The sequence below is a fragment of the Argiope bruennichi genome, chromosome 10 (assembly GCF_947563725.1).
Source record: "Argiope bruennichi chromosome 10, qqArgBrue1.1, whole genome shotgun sequence".
NCBI lineage: Eukaryota > Metazoa > Arthropoda > Arachnida > Araneae > Araneidae > Argiope > Argiope bruennichi.
In genome coordinates this window covers 81,646,709-81,672,010 of record NC_079160.1, presented here as the reverse complement: position 1 = coordinate 81,672,010, position 25,302 = coordinate 81,646,709, and the positions used below count along the sequence as shown (strand labels likewise).

The 25,302-nt window shown below is 30.4% G+C and overlaps 1 protein-coding gene across 1 annotated transcript in view; it reads right to left on the bottom strand.

Moving 5' to 3' along the window:
* LOC129988369 (uncharacterized) overlaps positions 1–25,302 on the bottom strand; it is a 158,063-nt gene that overhangs the window by 128,536 nt on the left and 4,225 nt on the right. The gene's annotated exons all lie outside the window — the stretch shown is intronic.

The window sequence follows — 25,302 nt, the reverse complement described above, 5'->3', positions numbered from 1 at the left end:
ATGCGATGAAGAAAAAGGCAGAGTGGAGAATTTTTTTAAATGCTAATGATTCCATGCACAGACAGATATAATTATTCACTTGTTGAATTCATTCTTTAGAAAGTGTTTTTAATTAAAAAAAAGAAAAAGAAAAAAAGGATATTTTTCTGAGAGGTATTTTATATTTAAAAATAAAGCTAGTTCAAATTATAGCAATTCGCTCTAGATTTTACATGATATTTTTCGTATTGGCGAAGTTTTAGTTTCTTTTTCCTATTAAGGACAAATGATTTATTTAAGGCATCACTAATTGTGATAACCAAATAAAACTTAGTAAAACTTATTGATAGTTATTGAAATTTTTTTAAATGATTTCTAGAAGCTACCAAACAGAATTATTTTATTGGAGATAAAAAAAAAAAGTCTCTCTCACTTAATGGTAACTATATGACAGAATTTTGAGACACATCTTTTCCTTCTATTGAAAGATATAAAATAAATTCACCATATACATGTTTGTTTAGTTGATTTATGTTCTCAAGATCCTAAGATAGTCATATTATAGTTTAAAAGGAAACTACGTAAAGGAAAGAACAATTTAATCAGAATTAATATAACAATAAAAACTTACATTATATTGAAATAACTTTTTCAAAAATCGGAGGTATGAGTTGAAAAAAAGCAAGCAGGGACGTGGTGAACATCTCATTTTTTGAACAAGAGGTGTGAAACTGAGAAAATGCCGAACCTTGAGATGAATGTTGCTGACTTAAAAAACAAATACTTTTATGCTGTTTAGTTTATAATCTTAATGATATATTGCGAATAATAACAACATTTTTGATAATTTTATTTTTGTTTGAAAATTGAAAAATTATATTATATGCAAAGTCTATTTCTGCATCATATACAATCGAAGAACTTACAAAGTAATGAAATGAGATTAGTGCGGAAAGATAGGAAAAGGCTCAATGAAGTTAACAATGTAAAAATAAAAATTCATGAAGGATTTTGAACAAAATAAATTATATCCAGGTTCAACTTATTTTTATGACTAATTCTATAGAGCTGTATAATAATCTTATGCAAATTTGTTTCTGTAAAAGAAATTTTAATCTATAATTATATTTTATAGACCTATAATCGCAACCTTTTTTTTTTTTTTTGCATCATCACAAATGACACATGAAGTTGAAATTTGCACTTTTTTTGAAGTTTAATGTATGTTTTTTTCTTTTAAGAAAAGAACAACATTAATTAACCCATACTTTCATCACTTATCATTATTTGAAAAGCCTCTTCAGTGTACTAAAAAAGCATCTTCAATGTACTAAATTATCTTTCACAAGATTTAGTTGAGTTTAGTTATATTAACGTACCGTTTTAAAGCAACACCAGGACTATTTTAGAATGGACCTCGTAATTTTGAACCATGGTCAGATGATGAGGATGGCACCTGAGTTGGCACCACTCACTCCAAGCTTCCACACCAGCGAGAGGACGTTTGCCCCAGACGGATTTAACGTGCACCAGACCCGCTTATACGACAATTCTTCGGTGGAATCAGGTCTCGAATCTGAACCTTCCGGTTCCGAAGCCGAGATCTTATTATCAGGCCACCAGCCCCCCCTCCCCGAAGCTTTTCAAGAAAAAGATAATGTTAGAATAATATGAGCAATTTTGAAAGGCGGAATGTTTAGTATTTTAAATGCTGTCTTGGAAACAGCTGCAAAATTTAAGCACTTTTAATTTCTCGTATATGAAATATGGAAAGAGAAAGAATTGTCAAAGAATTTAAATTTTTGTCTAGCTGGCCGAGTACGCGTCCGTCTTTGTCTAGTTGACCGAGTAATAGTCAATTGTCTTTACTACAGCACGTGAGTTCGATGAATAAAAATTGGTGTACAGATTTAGAATCTACGATATTCTTCCGTATTAAATTTGGAACCAAATTTGTCTAAGTATTGACCGTCTACCGTTCTATAATTTCGCATGCAAGTAAACGCGGCAACTCAGAAACGTAACAACTTAGATGAATGAATAAATTTCGATGAATATGTTTATCGCATTCACGTGAAACAGAATCGGTACATCGGTAGAATTGCAGCAAATATAGTTTTGATGTTTTTGCAAATACAATTTTTTTTTCGCCAACTAAATTATTCTACTTATTTCCAATACATATTTTGCAAAAATACCGATTTGAGTTCGAATAATAAGTAGCACTTGTCTTTTTAGCGCAATAATCATATCTATTCACATGCCATCAATGTGCAGTATAAAATATCATGTCCGATTATCCCTTTAATTTATGCCGATAATAACTAAATTTTGCCTACTCGGAAAAAAAAAAAATCTAACTTCTAACCTCTTGCCAAGCAAGTATTAAAGGAAAATGAAATCTATATAAGATGATAAAAATCAATAATCCTTAAAAGTATTAAAAAATATTGATGTGTAAGACATCCCACCAATTTTTGCGCGATAGATGATGAATTAAAATAGGTCACACGATGAGAGTGAAATATGGGACACTCAGTTAAGACCTGAACAACTATAAAATCAGTATTACATGTTGGGCTTATGGGCGCTCTTTCGCCAAACAAAATATATTTGGGAGTGTGATCAATATTACGTCATCTCAATTTCACATTGGATGTTTGTATAGGGACAATAGGCAATAAATAACATGCGGTTTTATAAAATATAATTTGCTATGAATCTCCAGATCTCACAACTTCTACCACTGAGAATGACGCAACGAGTAATAAACATTTTTAAGTCACAGTATGGAACTGAAGACTGCCAAATATGTACATTATTTAAGATGCAATTAATAAATAGATAATATATTCTTGAGATTATACTGAATTTTCTAACTCATGATAGAATATTAATTTTCTTATATCCTGCATATGGATACGCGCGAACTTAATTACGGTTGATAAATTGCAAAGAATAAAAAATAAAAAAAAAAAAAAAACATCAGTTGATGAATACTTCAACTGAAATAATTCAATTATTCTAATTATTCATATATTTCAAGATAAAATAACTACGTTTTTATGTACTTGTGAAGTAACTGTTTAAAGAACAACGGTTTTAATATTTTTTAATGAAATTTTAAATACCGTATCTCGGATAATTAATTTTAATTACTTGATTTTTAATTATTTGGAAAATGATTTGATGTGTTCGATTTTGATTAGCTTTCCGTTTTGCAGCAGAAGAAGAGATGCTCATCTTAATTTATCATGATTCGAAAAAATTTTCGAAATTATTTCTTATATATTAAATAGACCTACTTTATTTTCTGGTTCATGGGAAACTTAATTGTTGCAAAATTTTTTCTGGAGGGCAGCTGGAATCATTGATTAATGTGTGTGTGTATATAACTGAAAGAAGGTTGCAATCGGATAAAGGATCCAAGTTTTAGAAGAATAACTTATTTATCTTTTATTTTCGTTTTATGTATTTTGAACCAAGTTTTAGAAGAATAACTTATTTATCTTTTATTTTCGTTTTATGTATTTTGAACCACCAATATTTACAACAAAATTTTCAATTACATTTTGTATTTTTATTGAAATTAGGCAAATGAAAATTCTAGAAGAAAATTTTGATATTATTGAAAAAAAAAATACCAAAATTTCATTCATATCAAAAAGTTAATTTCTTAAATTTTATGCTCTGTAAAAATGGTTTCTGTGCAATAATATGCTCCAAAGTTATTTAGAGATTATATAAAAAATTCGGGTTAATTTTCAGTTAAACTTTAATTAAAATTTTGGAAAAGTTCTTTCTCGTGGATTTGAATATCGTAATTCTAAATTTAATTATTACCCATAAAGCATTTAGAATTTTTTTTTTTTTTTTTTTTTTTTTTTTTTTTTTTTTTTACTGTTTCGTGTATGAAATATACAGAGGAAAAACACTGAAATCATCAGAGCTTTGAAGACGAGATTTTGACGAATCTCCACGTTTCAGACCTCCTTAACTCGAAAACTTGATATATAACTTTTGATAACTTGATATACTACAATCTTCACACTAAATTCGTAGATCTTCATAAAATTCTGAACTAAATCCACTCAGAAGAAGTTTGCTTGACCGGCTGCCCAATTATAATGAAACTCGATGAATACAAAAACGTAAATGATTGTCTAGATATATGAAATTTGGTACACAGACTGCGCATCAAAAGTGCAGCATTCTTATAAAAATTTGGAATTACATCATTAATTACATTAAATTTGGAATTAATTACATTAAATTTTTTATATGATTTTGGAACAGTAGTTGTATGTCAAAATTTATTTTCACATATTCAATTTTCTAATATTCACATTAATACCCCCCTTCACCACCCCCAAAAAAAGAAATTGCTAAAGAGTGCATATTAAATACGCACAAAAAATCAGTCTTTACCAGCTGTTCTTTGTCAGTGTCATGGAGTTGATGCACAAATACCATTTTCGTATTATGTCACGAGAAGCCTATAATTTTATGAAGAGGAAGGAAGATTTATCAGAGAGAACGTGAGAAAGTTTAAGGAAGACCACTCCTGGTTTTTTAAACCATCATCATCCCCTAGTAGATCATCATCATTTAGTAGTTTTAAGTCATCATCATGTCAGTCTGTAAACATTATCATGCTATTATTATTATAATTTACCGCTTAAGAATATTAGTATTCCCACTTATGAAAGCAGTTATAATGATAACTGTAGTCACAACAGCCTTGCGTTAATTACACTTTGCGTCATTTCAGACGCGCCGCTATGTGTTCCAGTTTCTTTTGTTTTCCCTCATTAACCGTCGTCTTACAAATAAATGACGCGCACTGATTTTTTAGCCTTATTTTTATTTACGTCCTGCGTTGCTGCACCGCATCCCTAACCACAGAGACGGGAGATGGAAGGTAGAAAAACGAAAGGTAAGTGTCATCGGATCCTGCCATTTTTTTGCACTCTCTCTTTCGCCTCGCAGCGGAAACGGAAGCAGACGAGGGCAGGATACGAGGCCTTTTATTGTGCTCCGACGAGGACACCTGTCGGAATCCCCTCGCCCAAGAAGCTCACCAAGGTGGTGAGTCATGCTCACTCACGGAGCAGCGGGGGAGGTCCTGGTGCTAATCAGCAGCGGTTCGGGGACCCTTGAAAAATCATCAACCTCCCACGCCCGATCTGTTAAACCACAGTTGCATGTACACAGGCTACCCCAGGGAGGTGGATGCTGTCTCAATTTTCGGAGCTGTCATGGTTTTTCTGTTACCTGGATGATAGGTAAAGTGGATGCCTTTTTTGTGGCTTTGGAAATTCTGAGACACTTTCACATGGGTGGCGATGGATTTCTCTTTCCTATTTTCCGTAGAATAATTATTAGTGGTTTCAGGAATGATCGGTGTATGATCTTTGCCGCGACCATTGCGAATTCTGTGTAAAGATATCCAGGTATTTTGTAAAAGAATTTCAGTTGAAACTTTACCTAATCTCAGAGGTCTCAAATTACGAAATCCTACTTTATATAAAACATAGCAATGATCATCATGGTATGTCTCTATCGGATGACGCGTTTGTTACAGTACATGAGCCTTTTAAAACCCATCTCCACATGCTCGTTTTATGTCCTCATTGCGTCTGTCGAGACAAAGGTGATTCAGATCACTACGCCGATGTCTACCCTATAACAAATATCTTTCACTAGCGATGGAAACATATCAACTTTGTACCAAAATACAGCTCAAAATGGAAGATCTGGGCACGAATAATGGATGAAGTTTCAATTTGAATATAAGCATGGCATCATCGTTCATTGAGAAAGACTTTAAACCCTTAATTGTTCATAAAGACATCCATCGTGGAATTTTTCAATACACGTTGTATGTTAACTTTCATTTTCTTATTTTTTCTCATAAATATCCTTCCTCCAAATATTCTTCCTTACGTCACGAGAGTGTTATTTGAACGTAAACCTCATCAAGTCGGTTCCCTTAAGGTGATTTGATAATAATAATAATCAGGTTAGGAAGGATTAACGAAATCATGCTATTAAAAGACAAGAATCATAAAGCGGTAAATTGTTGCCAATAATATAATGCTGTAGTTTGTAATTAATAATAATAATCATTAATAATAACCAGGTTAAGAAGGATTAAGGAAATCCTGGTATAAAAAGACAAGAATCATAAAGCGGTACATTTTTGCCAATAATATAATGCTGTAGTTTGTAATTAATAATAATAATCATTAATAATAACCAGGTTAAGAAGAATTAAGGAAATCATGGTATAAAAAGACAAGAATCATAAAGCGGTACATTTTTGCCAATAATATAATGCTGCAGTTTGTAATTAATAATAATAATCATTAATAATAATCAGGTTAAGAAGGATTAAGGAAATCATGGTATAAAAAGACAAGAATCATAAAGCGGTACATTTTTGCCAATAATATAATGCTGTAGTTTGTAATTAATAATAATAATCAGGTTAAGAAGGATTAAGGAAATTAATTAGGTGGCTTAATATATTAATTATATTTTAGGTGGCTTAAGCCAATATATATATTTGTAGTAATAAAAGGAGTTTACATTTTTGTACAGTGCCTTGTTCGATTAATCACATTTAGCAAAATATTCTTGAGAAATTAACATTTGAAACAAAAAAAAGGGGAGGGGGAGGAGGGGTCACATTTCTGTTATTAAAGCTACCCGAGTTATAAAGCTATTCTGTTTTTGACGGTTTTAAATTTTTTCAGAGACCAAATCGAGGATGATCTGTCAATCAGCGGATGTCTTAAGTCCTGTTTATATGACTTAATTCTGTATAACGGGGTGACTGCCTATATTAATAATAAAAAAGAAGTCAACGGATGTCGGAGTCGACAGCTGATTAGCCTAAAATAATGAAATTCAAAATCTAATTTGATCAGTTTTTCTGAATTAATTATCATGCTTTGAAATTAAATGAATTCAGTCCATACTTCAGAATCACGTACTCTAATAATTCAGACTGTAATTATTAAATAAATGCTAACACAGAAATTATTTTTATACAAAAGTGCATTCTTGTGACAGAAGTATTTAGATTATAACTTTTCATACTAAAAATGAATAGAATAAAACTTAATAATTCGCATAATATTCAAATACAAATTATATAAAGAAAAGCAGGAAAACATTGTCGAAGTTAAGAAGAAATGTGTTAGATAGATAATCACATGAAAGAAAATATATAAAGAATTCGTTCATCCAATAGCTATCTAGGACAGGAAAAATTATCGTTACGTTTATCAAGCGTTCATGACATCTGGTAATTCAAAAGGTTTCGCATTCAAATCTGATGAAAAATTTCCTTTGGTATTATGTTTCTGAACCCACCTGTTTTGATCATGTGTATGCATGCAAGGTATTAGAAAAAAAACTGTTATTTTATCGGTTAGAGAGGATTATGGCAATGCACGTCATATTAAAAAAAATCGTCGAGGAACGCTAATTATAACTTAGCAAAGCGAAAGAAAAGAATTTTGCCATCCTTTGTAAATCAGAAAAGATAAATTTTCATTTTTTAAAAGGTTCAATACACAGATTTTGCCTTTTTTTTTTTTCTGTCAATTAGATACAGATAACCAGTGTGAACCATATGAAAATTCTTTCAGATCATGAAAATGACATTTTAAAACTTCATATTTTTTAGCTTTAGAATTTCAATGCTATTTGAATATATATATATATATATGAGTGTGTGTGTGCGTGCGTGTGTGTGTCTGTGTAATGAATGTTATCTCTTAATCTAATTTAAATCTCAATTCATTTCTTAATTTTTATCTTAAATCAATCATATTAATTTCATTCTAAAATGTTCTCTTATATCCTGATTTAATTCCCACTTTTTTATTTAATTCATGCTGCGCACACTCTAGAAAATTACTCACTTCAGCAGGTTTTCACGTCCTGAGTGAAGGGATAAAAGTCCTTAATCTTCGCCACAATCCTTTAAAGGTAACTAAATTTCCCTATTCTAAATCTATACGTGTCAAAGAAATCCCTATCAAAATGCCATTAGTAAAAAATAATGAAGGAAAAAAAATTCGGTTTCTTTTGTTCTTGTGTCACGATGCAGACTGACGTATTTCTTAGCTCTTATTCTTTGTACGTAAATTATGCCTCCCGTGGTGAAATAAATCGAATCTCTAAAATTTTCAATATATATATATATATATATATATATATTTCATTTTAGTATGAACATAGAAGATTAGTTTATTTCGATTTTCCACGCTTCAAGTATTTAATTGACTGGCAGTCGAATAAATATATGTTTTTTTGGTGATACTGCATTTATATTTCGCCAAATCAATCCAAATCAACAAACAAATACCTGAAAACAATCAGGTATTAATTATGGCAGATTACAATTTAAATACATCAATCAAAATTATTGAATTTTTGTATTTTCAGTATAATAACAAACTTTTTTCCGTCTCGCCGGAAGGCACACGGAAACACTTAAATGACCGGAAAGACACGATGAAAACACTGGCGGGAACCGTGGTTGAATCCTAAAGGCTATCACCGGCCATGGTATAACCCTTCCCTAAGGAAGTACGTCCCGTCATCGATGGGAAGAGTCAGACCCTCACCTTTTCGTGTACTCACAGAAATGGCGAGAATCAACCACCATGCAAAAAGCTTCTCATCTTCAATTACGAGGTGCCCCCCACCTTTCCAGTGGGACTTATTTTCAATATAAGAAAGATTTTAAAATATGCGATGAATTATTAATATTTCTTATTCGTAAAACATTTTTTTCTGCAATATTCACTTCAAATTATTTCGCCTTTAACATGCAGGTAATCGGTTGAAAGATATTGCATTAATTTTGCTAATTAAAATTTTCTATTTGTTGAGATAAAGCGAGTGAACTTTTGCAGCGTAAGAATATCTGTGTGATTACGTTTCTGACTTCGTTCTTGCGCGTTCCTCCCGTTAACTGCCTAACATGATGCTGTGTGCAAAACCGACTATACCTATGTTTTTTTCTTTCCTATGCTTAGCAAATGTGATGTCTTCAAGAACCATTGAGAAATTTATTGAAAATTAACAACGCCATTAAAAATTTTTAAAAAAAGTTATTTCTGTTATTTTACGCTCAATATCTTCTAACAGAAACTGTTACTAAGCTCCCTTACAGTAGAATCACTCGGTTGAGGTACGGGCATCTCGAGACAGAACAAGAAATATGCCGCAGAAAGGAACTCCACAAAAGATGCGTGCAGCACCACCTGATCGTACCAGATTCAGCCTGAGTCGATACCAAGTCGTCCACAGAAGTCGAGTAACGGGGTGTGCGGAGAGGATTTCCTTCAGCTGCCGCCTCCAGACAGAGACTTTCTCCGCCGCCGATGCATTCCTCCTCACCCCTTTTCAAGGCCCCCCTCCCCTCGAACACGAAGTTAAGAAAAACTTTTGTCGAATCGGTGGTACCGCACACACGCAGAGGGAGAAAAAAATATGTAAAATAGTTTTGGGAAGAGATGGTTTCGTTTCAAGAAAGAGGCTGAGGGTTTCATGGTTGTTGTCACGGTGTTTGGGATTCAGGCGTGAAATTTTCTGGCATTAGAATGTTTCAATAGAATAAGTTTTAGTGTGATGTTATATGCATATAAAAAAATGGGGGATGTTTTGGGAATCGGTTGTCTCAGTGACTGAGAACTTAATGTGACAATTTTTTGAACTAAAAGAGATCGGTTTTGAACATTGAGAATCATTTCCCTTCTTCACCATGCAGTTAATCTTGACCTTGAGATTGTGAGTGCTATTGAGATGATTGGGTTTCGAAAGTGCTCTGTGCCTTTCTATACGATTGAATTTTATTTATTTATTTGGAGCACACTTTTTTATAATTATACGTATCGGCGACAAATAGATCTTTAATTTAGGGCTACGAAAGTAAAGAATAGGGCTTTTGCCAAAATTCTCTATGTAATTAAGTAATTTCCAAATAAATATTTTGAATTGAATTTTTGTTTTTATTATTGTCATTTCTTAAACTTATTATTATTATTATTTTACATTTGTTTGGGAAATTATAGTCACAAAGGTTAACCATGCTCTGACGGCTGCTCTTTTGAAGATGACAATGCTTATAGACTGGATACTATATATAAATCATGATACGTTTCCGTAAAAAAAAAAAAAAAAAAAACGTTCAAGATGTTTTACAATGCAAATCATTATCAGACCTACAGCTACAGGATTTGGCGCGTTGTTAATAGTTAAATAAGAGAGTTGAGTTGAGAGTGCTCACTAAGAAAATCATTATCAAAATTTTAATTAGATGTTAATAAATAAACATCCTTTTAGAGATTTCATTTTTATTTTCACATTTTTTAAAAAGAAAATCATAAGTATATTTCAGCAAAGTACCTTTTATTATTTTAATTTTTGAGTTTATATATACTTAAGTTGAGATGATATTGAATGTCTTTTATTGTATTTACATTACTGTTACAATTAATCAATACTTAAAAATAATATAACTACTTATAAATTAAGCCTAAAATTGTTATAATATTTTTTTTTATTGTTTTAGGCAATTCGTTCATGCACACGTACATTGCAAAGATTTTCAATTCATATTTGTATTCATTTATTTATTTTTCTCTGCTAAACAATTATCTCTACTAAATAGTTGAGAATAAATCTTTAAAAATATTAAAAAGATAGAAAAGTCAAGTCTAAAGCATCATCATGATACAATGTTTCGGATAGAGATTCGATTCTCTTTTTTTAAAAATCTTACCAGAGGAGATTTCCTAATGGAAGAACGTTTAAAAAAATCCTGCTCTCAAGACTTATTTGCATCACTATATTTGCGACACCGAGTTGAAAATGGGTACATTTATAATGACTATATTTTATGTAAAATTCAAGACTATGCATTTATGTAGTATCAGGACTATGTATGTATTTAATATAGATTGCAGATAAGATGAAAATTAACCCAGTTTATTTAATTTTTGCATTATACTAGAAGTGTCTTATTTAAAAATTTTTTAAGTGAAATGTCCTCGATATTCGCAATGCAGGTTCGAGAAATCATACAAAACATTATCAAATAGTAGTATAAAAATGTACTTAATTAGAAAAGAAACTGCAACACTGATCCACAAATTTTATTTGGCCAAAAACTTATGCTAAATTAATATTATATAAAAAATTCAGAATTGTTTAAATGCAATGCTAAAGGGATTTCGCCAATTCGAGTAATTGGCGATAATTTGCCGAACCTCAAAATATGAAGTTTTTCGTATAATTTTTATAGTTCTGGAATATCTATTATTAGAAATATCTATTCGTGTCATCCTGGGTTTTTTTAAAATTATACTTAAAATGCACTTTTATAATTAAAACATAACAGGTAATGAATTATGTTTAAAAAAAAAGAGTTAAAATATGCGAAACTGGGAAAGGAATCTAATGTATTTGTTAAATTTTCAGCTAATTACTGGTAAAGACAAAATTAAATGTATTTTAGCCCAAAATTTTTAAGAAATATTAATCATTAATTATTCATCAAATTTTCAACATAAATGATTTCGTACAAAAAAAAGAATCAGAATATTTCTAATACATTACTTAGAAATTTTAAACAAAATAAGGAATTTGCAAATATTACTCCCGAAATGTGTTCTTCAAAACTTCAGACCATCCAAATAATCAGTTTTAAACGAATTTAAACTTATTTTTCTATAAGATTTAAATTAATAGTTTTTTTCATTGTTGTTTAATGCATTTAAAACTTTCAATCATAAAGATAAGATAATTGCTTTTATGCGATAATATAAAAAAAATATTTACAAATCAAAACATTTTATTCAAAATTGGTTATTTTAGAAAATAAACCTATCATTTGTCATTTGTTAAAACTAATGATAAAATTTCTCACTTATGCTTTGCTAATAAAATATTGCTCTGAAGGATGCGGTGCTGCCATCTGGCGAATAACTGTTAAAGCTGTCTCGACGGGAGGTCAACGTGCCGTGTCACAAGGTCGGTTTTTATTTCATTTCTGTGCCTTCCTCTCGTGAAACATTCAGTTGTCGCGTTTATAGGTGTGTCACGGTACCAAGACAAACGTTTTGAACCCGCTCACTCACGCAATCTCAGACATTTTCTGCTCCTTAAATGTGCATGAGCCTCTCACATACACCGTTTCTGTCCTTTCTTTCTTGTTTTCCATTTTCTTTTTTTTTACAAGATAATACGTATGAATAAATTTTTCCACCAGGCACTTGTAGTTGATAAAATCGATAACAGTTTGTAATTCCTTTTTTTTAAAATGATGACGAAATAGAGGAGTGCTAAATGATAAGCAATGAAAAGTGTTGGCAAAAAAATCCTTTAGAATTAGAATTATGGGACTTATGGGAATCCAATTATGGGAATCCAAATTAGAATTATGGGACTGAAGTTTACGTTTTTGGAATGTATATTTAAACATTTCTCATGCAATAATAAAACTCGAATTAATTCTTTTTTTTTATATATTATCATCCTCGGTTTCTAAGTTTTTTAAAAAATTTTATTTATTGTTTATTGACATATTTATTTATTTACTTAGAATTCTGAATTTCAATTGAGTATCCGTATTACAGTAGAATTGAATAATTGGGGAGAATTAATTAATATGGTCTCTTAATGATATTTTTTTTTAAATTTTAGTATACCTCTGGTAAAAGCGAATGGGCTCCTGTTCCATGCCGATGATAATATCTTAACTTTTTTTTGTGTGTGTGTGTGTGTGGAAAATTGATGATTTAATACATTTATCCACTTGAGAAAGCTACGAAAGTAGGTGGGCTTACATGATGGCGTAACAATAATAATAATTTTGTCGCTTTAATTTAAGCAAAAAAAGATTATTGTTTAGGGAAATCCCGAATGGTAAGCTTTGTCTTTGTGTGCTCAGTACCAAAAATACCAACTTCTCTTGTTGATCTAATAAAAATAAATATTACTTCTCTACTTTAAAGACATGTAGGTTATTAATATTCAAGGATATTTATATTTTTGTCATGATGTCTCCAATACAATTAATCTCTAAAATACGTTTCTCCTATAGAAAAGTTTGAAAATGTTAATGAGAATACATTTAACATATCGGAAGATTCCAGTTTCGGAAAAATAAATAAATAAATAAAACCAAAGATCCAGCAATGTCCAGTTCACAGTTGCCCATGTTATCAGTAGATTTGTAGCTGTGAAGTAGCACTGAGTCGCATTTTAACACATCAATTAAGTTGTGCTCTCTAAGTTAGAATGTTAGAAGAGTTGCGATATTGTAAACTTTACAATGCACCGGGGTAAACTTTATAATGGGAGTGGAATGGTTGATACAGAAAATTTCAACAATTTTAAAGCACATGTAGAATAAATGTTAAACATTGTGTTTTAGCATCTATCACTCTTTCAAAATAACATTTTTCATATATCACATCAAATTCTGACTAAGAAATAAAATTCTCCAGTTGCTCCTCGCATTTTTAAAAGTAAGACTTTTTTTTTTAAATCAGATTTCTAAATGTGCGTATTTACTTCTTTCATTGTTCGCCATGTTTTCTTACAGAAAGGAATTAAATTACGGTATAAAGGCAAATACCATAGATTTCTAAATGTACGTATTCCATTGCCTCTTTAACATTTCGCTAAGTTTTGTTACAGGAAAGAATTAAATTACGGTATAAAGACAAATGCCATAGATTTCTAAATGTGCGTATTCCATTGCCTCTTTGATTGTTCGCCAAGTTATGTTACAGAATGGAATTAAATTACGTTATAAAGACAAATACCATAGATTTCTAAATGTGTGTATTCCATTACCTCTTTGACAGTTCGCCAAGTTTTCCAACAGAAAGGAATTAAATTACGGTATAAAGTCAAATGCCATAGATTTTTAAATGTGCGTATTCTATTGCCTCTTTGACAGTTAGCCAAGTTTTCTTACAAAAAGGAATTAAATTACAGTATAAAGGCAAATGCCATAGATTTCTAAATGTGCGTATGCCATTACCTCTTTGATTGCTCGCCAAGTTTTCTTACAGAAAGGAATTAAATTACGATATAAGGGCAAATGCCATTAATTAATGGTGCGCCCAAACGCAACCGAGCGCAACTGCTGCACTATCAGCTGATGAGACTGTCGCAACGGATAGCGTGGGGCGTTACATTCGTACGCATTGTGTAATCGAAAGGAGTTTCCTTTTGCGGCGCCGTCTTCTCACTTTAATTGTCCCGTCGAAAGCGAACAGATAGAGATGGAGATCAATTACCGGGTGATGAGCGATTTCGAGGCGCATAATCTTCCCATTGAGAGACTAATTACACCCACGGCGAGGGCGAGTGAATCATGAGTGCATAATTGGGGACGCAGAGTAAATCTCACGGCGGGAAAACAGACGCGGCAGATTGATTAACAAGGAGCCAATTAAAAATTCGGCCTCCTGGCATCTCTGGCTTGGCGGGAATCGTAATAAGAAATAATTGCTTCTAATATGCGCCAAGCCATTCACTCTCGGCGAAACTTCAAGGAGACAGAAATTCCGAGGGAATTATTTAGATGAGAGGCAAGACGGGAGTGCGTCTTCTTTAAAGAGAAACAATAAAAGTATTAACAAAAAAGAAATCGAGGGTATTCTTTCATTGACTTTCTCTTGTATTTTGATATAAAGATACCACTTACAATGCGTGCTTTTCCACGTCTGTCATATAACCAGCATTATCCTTTGTCATCGAAGAAGATATCCTAAAAGACTAAATAAAATTTTTCACAGACAGATTTGAGGGCTTTTTTTTTAATTATTTTAGACAATAATTTAAGGCATTATTGAAAAAAAAACTATATAAGGCATCATAAAAATATAACAGTGGTATATGTCTCCACAAAACTTTCTCTTGTGAATATCTACCAAGACCATGAACACCAAGAGAGCTCAGATTTTTATTTTCACGGTCTTACACATGAGAGTTGTGTGCTTCTTAGCAAATTGTGCAATAATTGCATGACATTGGCAAACTACAGCTTGATGAAATAGTTTTGAAATAATATCAGTTGTGGGGTGAATTCAGCGTTTTTACAGAACCTAGGGTGCTTTTTCGTCCAATCACTGCCATGCGGTAAATGAACAAGTATCAGAAAATCATAAATGTATTTCGAACGGCTTCTTTTCTCGTTCGACTGATGTAGAAGTACAATTATAGTTCACATATAACATAACAAAATCCATTTATTTAAACCATTGTGTTTTTGAGTTATGCTGTTTGCGTGTATGCGCAAGTGCTGAGAGGCAAATGGTCAATCCTTTAACAGATTTGTTTGAAATTTCAGAAAAACTGCACTTTAGATGCAACAAATAGGAACCAAATGTTATTTACTTAAGATTTTACAGTTCCGAATTATCGTGTTTTCATGCATGCAAAGGAACAGACCGACATACACCCAAATTCTTGAAAGATTTGGCTACAGATTTGGCATGTATCTACATTTTTGATATTAAATCTGTGTATCAAATTTTATTGATCTAGCCTTTACGTTTTACATTTATCGTCTTCTCTTGTACTCGGACAGATAGATTTCCTCGGAATGGATTTTTTTCAAAATTTGACAGAAGTCTAGAAATTTGGTTCTAAGCCAATATAAGAAATTCCATCTATCTAGCTTCAATTATTTTCGAGTTATCGTGGCCATTATCGAATCCGAAATTGTGTTTTTCGGACTCCATCTGAGGTCTGTAGAGATTGTGAAAATCTCGAAATTTTTTGATGGTACTACTTTACTTTTCCTTTGTTTGCGTTTATTACGTTTACTTACTTTACAATACTTTTCCTTTGTATATTTAATATATGAGAAAGTATATAAGGTTAATTATTTTTAAATGATCTCTATTTATTTAATATTTTTTTAAAATATATTTTTAATTGACATGATTTTACGTGCTAATAAATTCCATTAACAATAAAAGTAAATTTGTAAGTATCTATTAGAGTTCTATAAAGACGACCATTGTAATTTCCCACGTATATATCTCCTTATAATAGATATATATCTCCTTCTACTTTTTAAGTAAGAATTATAACAATAATTTCCCATTTGATAATGGCGTGAGTCAAACCAATTTCATTATTTCATCGGATATTTCAATCACATGCTTTTCTTCTAGTTAAAAAAGATTATATACATTATAACTCATACTATAGTCAAATTCACATCAAAAAAACATTATAAGACTAACATTTTTCAGTCATATATCACTATATGTCTGAGGGAGTTCAAAATATTTACACGTTGCTATAGTTTTGAGAGGGAATATTTAGCTCATATGTCAATTTTGGCAGTTACCTAAAACTGAAAATTAAGAAATCTTTTTCTGAGAGTTCTCATATAACAAAATAGGCCTCTAATCTGATTGGCCGAAATACACTTCTCATTAATATTTGTGTTAAAAGTATTACCTTTCATCGATCCATTGCCCTAAGATCTACTAGATAGTCTATATATCTATATAATCTATACTACTATTATAAATGTGAAAGTGTGGATGGATGTTTGTTAGTCAATCACGCCAGAACGGCTGAACGGAATTGGATTAAATTTAGCTGAGAGATAGATTATTGTCTGGAATAGGACATAGGCTACTATTTATTCCGTTTAATTGAGTAGTTAATTGTTTATTAATTAAAAACTAACTTTCCCGTCAAAAATCGCCAAATGAGTAAAGTTTCAGGGGTTTTTTCCCCCATGCCAATGAGATTAAGCTTAACATGATTTTGACTATTATTTCAAACGATTCTGTTTATTTTCTTAGTATTCGATACATTTAAAATTAAACATTGTTAATTAATCGATCTTTCGGATTCATTTTGGAGTACTTTTGAATTAAAATAAAACAGAATAAAGAAAATTAAAAATTTATAATCTATATTGCTTTGCCCCAACTGGCGTAGAAAATTCATACATTTGTGTTGCCGCAATTGGCGTTGAAAATTCACGCATGCGCAGGAGTAACAAAAGATATAGCCATTCATGCTATAAATTCCAATCTATTTCCACGCGTACGAAGTCGCGGTAAAAGCTAGTAGTCTATATATCTATATAATAGTCTATAAATCTAGTTTTATATATCTATATAATATTTAAGTAAAGAAAAATCTTATGCCTGCTGTTCAGCCATTCGAAATTGCATTTAACAGAGTTTACAATGCAATATTCACAAAACTTTAATATTCACAAAACTTTTAATTAATCGAAAAAGGTCCGTATGGTAACGGCGTGTGAAAGGGGTCAGCTAAACTAAATATTTAGAACGCTGTCACGTGCTTGCCTTGTTCACATTCCATATTCTAGAACAATATAAATTTACTTTTTTAAAGATTTTACTTTAATTCTTCAAACTTCTTTTTTTGTATGGAAACTTTTTTCTTGAAACACAAATTTTTCGGAACGTACTTTGCTTTTTTCACACTTTTTCGTCTCTTAAAGGTACTTATGATATTATCTGATTTATATTATTCTGAAACGATTCATGAAAAATAAATCTTTCTGGAACAATTTTTTTTATGTATTTGATGCTCTAAATTATTGAGACAATATTTAATTGAATAGAAAATGATTTTTAGAAATACCTATTATTTCTAGAGAACATGATAAAAATTTCTGGAATAAGCAATGCATACATAAACCAATCATGTTCATGATATAAAATGAGATCGGAAAGGCAAAATGGAGATATTGATCTAAGCTGTGAATATACTCATGAGCACTTTGAAAGAATAAGTGCAAGACTTCTATGATAATAAATCACAAATGCCTAACACAAGTTCAAAAATATTTTGCTAAGATAATCATGAGCATCAAGTTATACATGAGAAATTCAATTGAAACAAAATTCAGTCGTTACTGCCAACGAACTAGCTAGTTGTGCAGTTAATTTAAGAAGTTAATAAGAAATTTATAAAGATACATTAATTATATTTTGCGAACAAAGCAGTTGACATTTTTTGAGAAATATATATTTTTTTCGTGCTTTTAAGAACTGCTCTCAATATGAAATTAATTTGCTGCGTATAGTTGCAACCTTATTAAAGTCACAATTGCTATGTTTTTGTTAATATAAAATTAAAACTTTTCTCTAATAGGCATATAATATACTTAGGCAGCTTATTTTTTATTGATTATAGACTACTTAACATGTGTTTCGGCGGAAAAAGTTGATATATGCTACGTTAAAGAAAGCTATATTTTTTTAAAGGCGCAAAAGTATTTAATTTCAAATATCAAAAAAATTAATTTAAGGCTTTTAATGTCGAATCTCTGAGTATTAAATGTTAATGCTTAATAATGGATCTTAAGATAGCTCATATTAATATGACTAGTAGAAAAAAATATATTTATTTTATAATATCTCAAATAAATCGTATTTTTAATACTGTAGCAGCGATAGAAAAGTGTTATTTTAAAAGTTTTTTTTTTTTTCATTATTTTCAAGTAAAGCAAAAAATTTCAAAAAATAAAGATCAATAATTATCTTTAAGTTAGTACATACCAAATCATAAAAAAATACAAAATAAAATTTAAAAAAATATTCTCAGAAGTAGTTAAGTAGTTACAAAACACCAGTTTGTAAAGGAAAGTTTTTATGCCTTCTGTTTACAAAATAATACATCAAATGTCTTATTCGAGTGAAAAGTTGAAATGTTGCGTGACATCAAAACCTTAGAGATCCCCAAAAAATTCAAAATCCCAGCATGGAAAACAAATTTAAAGCAAATTTAAACTCCTTTTTTTAAGTAGAACTTTTTTTAAATAAAACCATTAACAAACAACATGTTTTCTTTTTCGTTATCATTAAGATGTAAAATTACTTGGCACTGGAATACCTTACAAACGATGAAACAAATGTTCCAGACACAAAAGACACAAAACTTTAAATTGTAAAAAAAAAAAAAAAAAAAAAAAATAGTGGGTTTGTTGTTGTTGATGATTGCATTTTGTTGTGAAAAAAGTTTGTGGAGTGAAATTTTTGTTTGTGCTATTAAACTGTGTGGGGCCATACCACTGACGTTGTTGAGAAACAAAATTTCGAGACCACCAAATTGAGACCACATTCTTCGAATTTTTTAAACACATGCTTTCATTAAATAGATACCGAATACTTTCCAATAATATAGTTGTAAAACTACTTTGGTTTAATGCATTTTATTAGGATTAAAGTTGTTTCATTTAGAAACATAGCATACAAATAATTTTTATTTATTAATTTTCATTTGATCTCTCTTTGTAATATTTACACAGGTGGCTATAAAATCACAATAATTTTGAATTAAAAAGTGTCGAGAGGGGGGGGGGGAATGCCTGTAGTATATTTCATCAAGAACGGATGAATAAGAGTTTCATCCTTTAAGCAAAAATTCCCAATTTTAATTACTAGTTCATTTTATTTATTTCAGAATTTCTATGTTTAAAAATGAACTGTGAAACTTCTTCGGACTTCACTACTTTAAACGATTTTAAAATTAGCTTATCAACGCACGTGTCTCCCTTGAGACAGTTGTTGATTGTCCTAAAATAACGATTTTCAAAACTTCACAACTTGAACTTGGTCTCAAAAAAGTAGAATATTTTTTGTTTAAAATGTTAGTGTATCAAGCATATTTTCTAATTATGATTTATACGACTGGGATACTATATAAAAAATTAGAAATAATACTTTTTTCAACGATACATTTATACTTTTCAACGATCAAACTTATAAAAGATAACTTTTTAACGTCATTTAGAGCACTTTCTCTAGTATAAGTACATGACAATCTTTAATTGTTTACAAATTAGCTATAGGATCATGTTTAGAATGAATCAGAATGAAACATAAAGATATAATCAGATACAAAGCGACATAATTTACACCGAGATATTAGAAAATATGAAATAAAAATTGTAAAAATAAATATACAGTACACTCCCGATTATCCGCGGAATTGGGTGACGCGGCCGCCGTGGATAATAAAAATCGCGGATAATCCGAAAAAAGCTAAAAATGGGTATAGCAAAAGAGAAAACAGTCATTCCAACTTTGAAAAATCGTTTTATGTACAATAAAACGTAAAATAAGCAACAGGAAATGTTTAACGAACGCTTAATATTTTAGTATATCACTCAAAACTAACCTAAAATGCATTTTGTTAATGAAAACAGAAAAGTGCTTTGTACTTACGAGAGGCGTCAAGGATACACAGAAAAATGAATACATATGTACTGTTTTAACACTATAATGTATTATATAATTACAAAAGCATAACTGTAAAACTACACCTTTTTGAAGAAATCAGTCATTTGTGTTTGCTTCTTGCTTTGGAAGCATTTTTCCTTTGCTTGGAAGCAAAAAAAAAAAAAAAAAAAAAAACTTAGTGCGGCAGGCGCGGATAATCCGGAGTCTACTGTATAACTTTTTAGTCATTTAGAGCACTTTCTCAAGTATAAGCACATGACAATCTTTAATTGTTTACAAATTAGCTATAGGATCATGTTTAGAATGAATCATAAAGACATAATCAGATACAAAGCGACATAATTTACACTGAGATACTATAAAATATGAAATAAAAATTGTAAAAATAAATATATAATTAAAATATAACTGCAAGCAGGAAAGAAACTACAATCAAACTATGATGAAAACATTTTAGATTATAAAAAGGCTTTTTTTTTTAATTAGATGAAAGGCTGGAAATGAAAATAAAAAGAAACTACATTATCCTAAATGTAAGTGCCTAAAAAATACATTGATTTCTAGATATTTAAAAACATAAACCTATTATTGTTGATACTTATCTTTGGCAGGTTGTTGATAACACAATTGATAACGCACAATTATAATAAGTTTTAACCATAAAATTAAAATTTCCGATAAAATATCTTTCAAATTTTAACACAATAGAAATCTCAAACTATAATATTTGTACCACAAATGGCAGATCACATCAGTCTTACTGATGAAAATTTTATGCAAAATATATAAATGCTAAAATGCGATCCTTTTAACATTTTATTTATGTATATATATATATTTTTAGTACATACACATATTTTATGTATTTTTTTTATCCTTATATATGTGGTACTAAATTTAAAATTCAATGTAATAAGTTAAAACTAGGGATTGCAATACCGGACCAAAATTTCAATATCGGTATTCGGTATTTTTTAAATCTTAATACTGGGATACCGGTTTTAATACCGGTATTAGAAATTTTGAAAAAAGAAAGAAAACACAGGTGTTTCTTTTTTTATTTGCCAGTTTTGTTAGAGAGTGTAAATATCACAAAAAATAATTTGTAACTTATAAATTATAACAGCATATAATCACAAAAAAGTAAAGAAACATCTTATTTATTTAAATCACAAAAAAAGTGTAAATATCACTATTCAGTTTGTGGTACTATTACAAATTTTTGAAATGTGATCTAAAAAAACATAATGCATCCATTGTACTGTCATTAAGCCTGAAAAGTAATTTTGTGTAAAAATGACCAGCTGTCGAAAACGCTCTTTGGGCATCTACGCTAGTGGGTGGTACTGTTAGTAATGCGCGATATATTTTTTCCAAGTATTTACCTCTAAATCCCTCATCTTCAAATAAATCGATTTCTCGTCGGATGGTTTTGTATATAGCTGATTTCTGTATTGTATTTTGGTTCGTTGAATTTTTTTTATTTATCGCTAATTCTAATTTTTGTTCAAGAGACAATTCCTTTTCACTATCGACAGTAGCGACATCATAATCTTCGATAATTGAACCAAATTCTGAATGTGAATAGGTTTGTGGGAAAAAAAATTTTAGAAACTTTACTCTAACTTAATCAGATTTGAATTGATTATTTTCTTTTCTTCTTTTCATTTTCATTTTTAAAATCATTAGAATTATGTAAATACCATAAGTCATTTTCTATTTCGGTATGCTTTTCTTCTGTGCGATTTTTCAATGTAATATAGTTGGAATCCGAAGTTTCTATATCCACAGTATTTGGATTCTTCTGTTCTTTATTTTTTTTTGGTATAATACATTTATTACTTCTAATTGAATTCCATGTGCATAGCACAACTGCTGATTTGCACCAATCAACTTTCCAACTTTTCTCATAATTGTTGCTCCATCAGTCGTTATGGATGCAATATTTTCTTTCAGAGATAATCCATGTTTCGCTAATTTAGATTTAAACAATTAATTAAGCCATTCATTAGCTAATTAATTTCGCCCGTTAGGGAGACATAAAAACAAAAACGTATACTATATTGCTATTTTCGCGATACCTGAACATATAGTGGAGACAATTTTAAAAATTTCTAGTAAATACCGAAAAACCGGTATTTAAACTTGTGAATACCGGTATTACAAAATTGTATCGGTGAATACCGGTATTACAAAATGGCTCAAAATACCGGTATTCGGTATCCCGGTATTGCAATCCCTAGTTAAAACAATGGCAAACAAAAAAAAAAAAAAACCCAAGCCAAAACAATCATTATGTGCAAAATTAAGATGCTGTGAGAGTAATGCAGGGTAAATATGGTAGAATTATTTAGCATCTGGAGATTTACGGCTGCCTCGGTAATGTTCTGGCGAGAAAACGGGGGTTTCATTCACACAAAGAGTAGAACAAAGACTCCTCTGTCTGGAGCTGATTTTTAGTGGCGTGCGAATAGTATTTTTCTAACAAGGTACCAATTAACGATCATTGTTGATACCGCCTCTCTTCGGAGATCTGCTAAGCGGGGAGCGGCGAGAGCTACGGCCGTTTGCTCTGGAAACGCCATAAAACAGCGTCGGAACGTTTATGCTGACGTTGCGCGCACTCAGGGGGTAAACTTGGAGATTTTGTTTTCTTATTCTCAAACAGAGAGATCGTATCTTATGCTTGGGAGGGCATTCTTTTACATAGTATATCTTACAGTGGCGTACTTAAGGAATACGGGGCTAGGTTACCATATGCGTGGGGGAGGGAGAGAGGGAATTGACTAAAATGATTGGAGAATGAGGAGAAAAAAAAAGAAATAATTTATTGGCAATTGCAGAAATTTTCATTGTAATGTTTTTATAGTAATTTAGATATTTCTAGAAATTTTCCTGTGAAATCAATAAGCATTTAGTGTTAAAAAAAATTATTTCTTGATATATAATGTTAAAATGTTTTTAATATTTCTGCTGAAAGTGCCTGTTAAACACGCCATTTTGCTTTCTAAGACAAAAACAGTCCAAGATTCTTAGACTGTTGTTTGGGGTCCTAAGAAAAAGTGAAATTTTCAAAGCGTCGGATTCTTCCAGATATTTCGATATTTCTCAACGATTAATTAATTTCGATATTATATTTCTCTTTCAATTAAAATTTTGTTAGTAAATGCTTAAAACTGAATTTCTTATTATTTAATATAAACGAAGACTTGATTTCTGTGAATCAAGTTTGGGAGCCAGGATAAAATTTCTTGTCAAAATATTAAATTACGCTTATTTTTCCTTGATAGAATTATTTACCGTAGGGGATGATTTAGAATTTTTTTTTTATTAAATTAAGAAAAATTAATATCTAGAAAAAACCTAAACTAATAAATATTTTTTTTTTAAATTTGTGTAAATTAAAATGTTAATGAAGACGGCATTAAGGTATTACATATTAAAAGGATAGAGTCTAATAGAAATATTGTCTTTAAAGATATTTTCAATTTAGAATGAAGATTTTATGTCCATTACATTAAAAATTTTCCAATTTTGACTTAATATTTTTTTTAAAAAATGTGACTTAATAAACTTTAACTTTAAACTTTGACTTAAAACTTTAATAAACTTTGACTTAAAGGAACAAGGTATTTATTATGAAGTTTTGGATTCACTAGCAATGAAAATTATCCATTTGCTTTTCAAAACAAAAATTCTTTAAAGTGCTATGTAATTCTTTTGTTATAATCTTGGGTATTAAAACGAAGAAACATATTTTTTCAGTAAATTAAAAAATTTAAGGGAAAAGAAAATGATTAATTATCACAAATTTTGCAATATGTTGATGTAAAACTTGCATAATTTTTGCCAACATTTTTTTTTAATAATATGAATCAATGTAACATGTCATTTTGCTCATGAATCAATATAACCAATACAATTTTATCAGTTTATGTCCATGAATTTGATAAAAAAAATATCAGCATTAAAATTCATATAATTCGCCTAATTTTGGCATGTTTTTTTCACTATTTGAAGTTTTAACTCAATCATAAATCATCTCATATATAGTTTAATATAGATACGATATTTCAACAGCAGAAAAAGGCAAATTATGTATTACCATCTGCATGATAAGTAAAATCTTACTTCAAAATTGTGATAAAACTTGTGCAAATGAATTCATACGAATTGTAGTCTAACCGTCATTGCAAATTCGTCAAATTTACGGTTATATTAAATTTTGTATCATTATCTATGTTAGATATTTTTGTGTCAAAGCAATAAATACACGATAACGAGAGTCCTCTTGATTTAAGTTTTATTTCACAAATCAAGCTGTGCCTACAACCTATAACGATGAATCTGAAAATATATATCTTTGTGGTGAAAGTTTTTTCACTATTTTTACTTAAACATTTTTTACTATTCAGTTCAATTATACTAATATCTCGTTTTAAAGCAACACTAAGGCTATCTTAGGATGGATGTCGTAATTTGGAACACGGTCAGATGACGAGGACGACATCTGAGCTGGCAACTTTTCTCCAAATTTCCGCACCTTGAGAGCGGGAGGGCATTTGGCTCCAACGGATTTGGGCCTCAGATCTGAAACCCTGCGGTTCGAAGTCGACACTTTACCACCACTCCACCACGACCTTAAGCCCTTTACACTAATCCCAGTTAATGCACAATTCAATTACTTTACGTTCTAAGGAAGGAAAGAAGATGAAATTATAATGAGGCCGAACTCAGCCTTTTTTTATTTCATTTCTTTTAGAATATTTTTTTTCTATTTTCGAAATTGAATAATCAATAATAATGTAAAATATTATTGAAAGTCTTACAATTTGTAATTTAATTTGAAGTAGTTACCTAAAAATATTGAAGAAACGATATTTATTCGGATGTTTAGTTTAGTTATATTAACGTCCCGTTTTAAAGCAACACTAGTGCTATTTTGGGACGGACCGCTAATTTTGAACTGTTGTCAGATGGCGAGGACGACACCTGAGCTAGAAGCCTTCTCCAAGCTTCCACACCCCACCCACCGAAG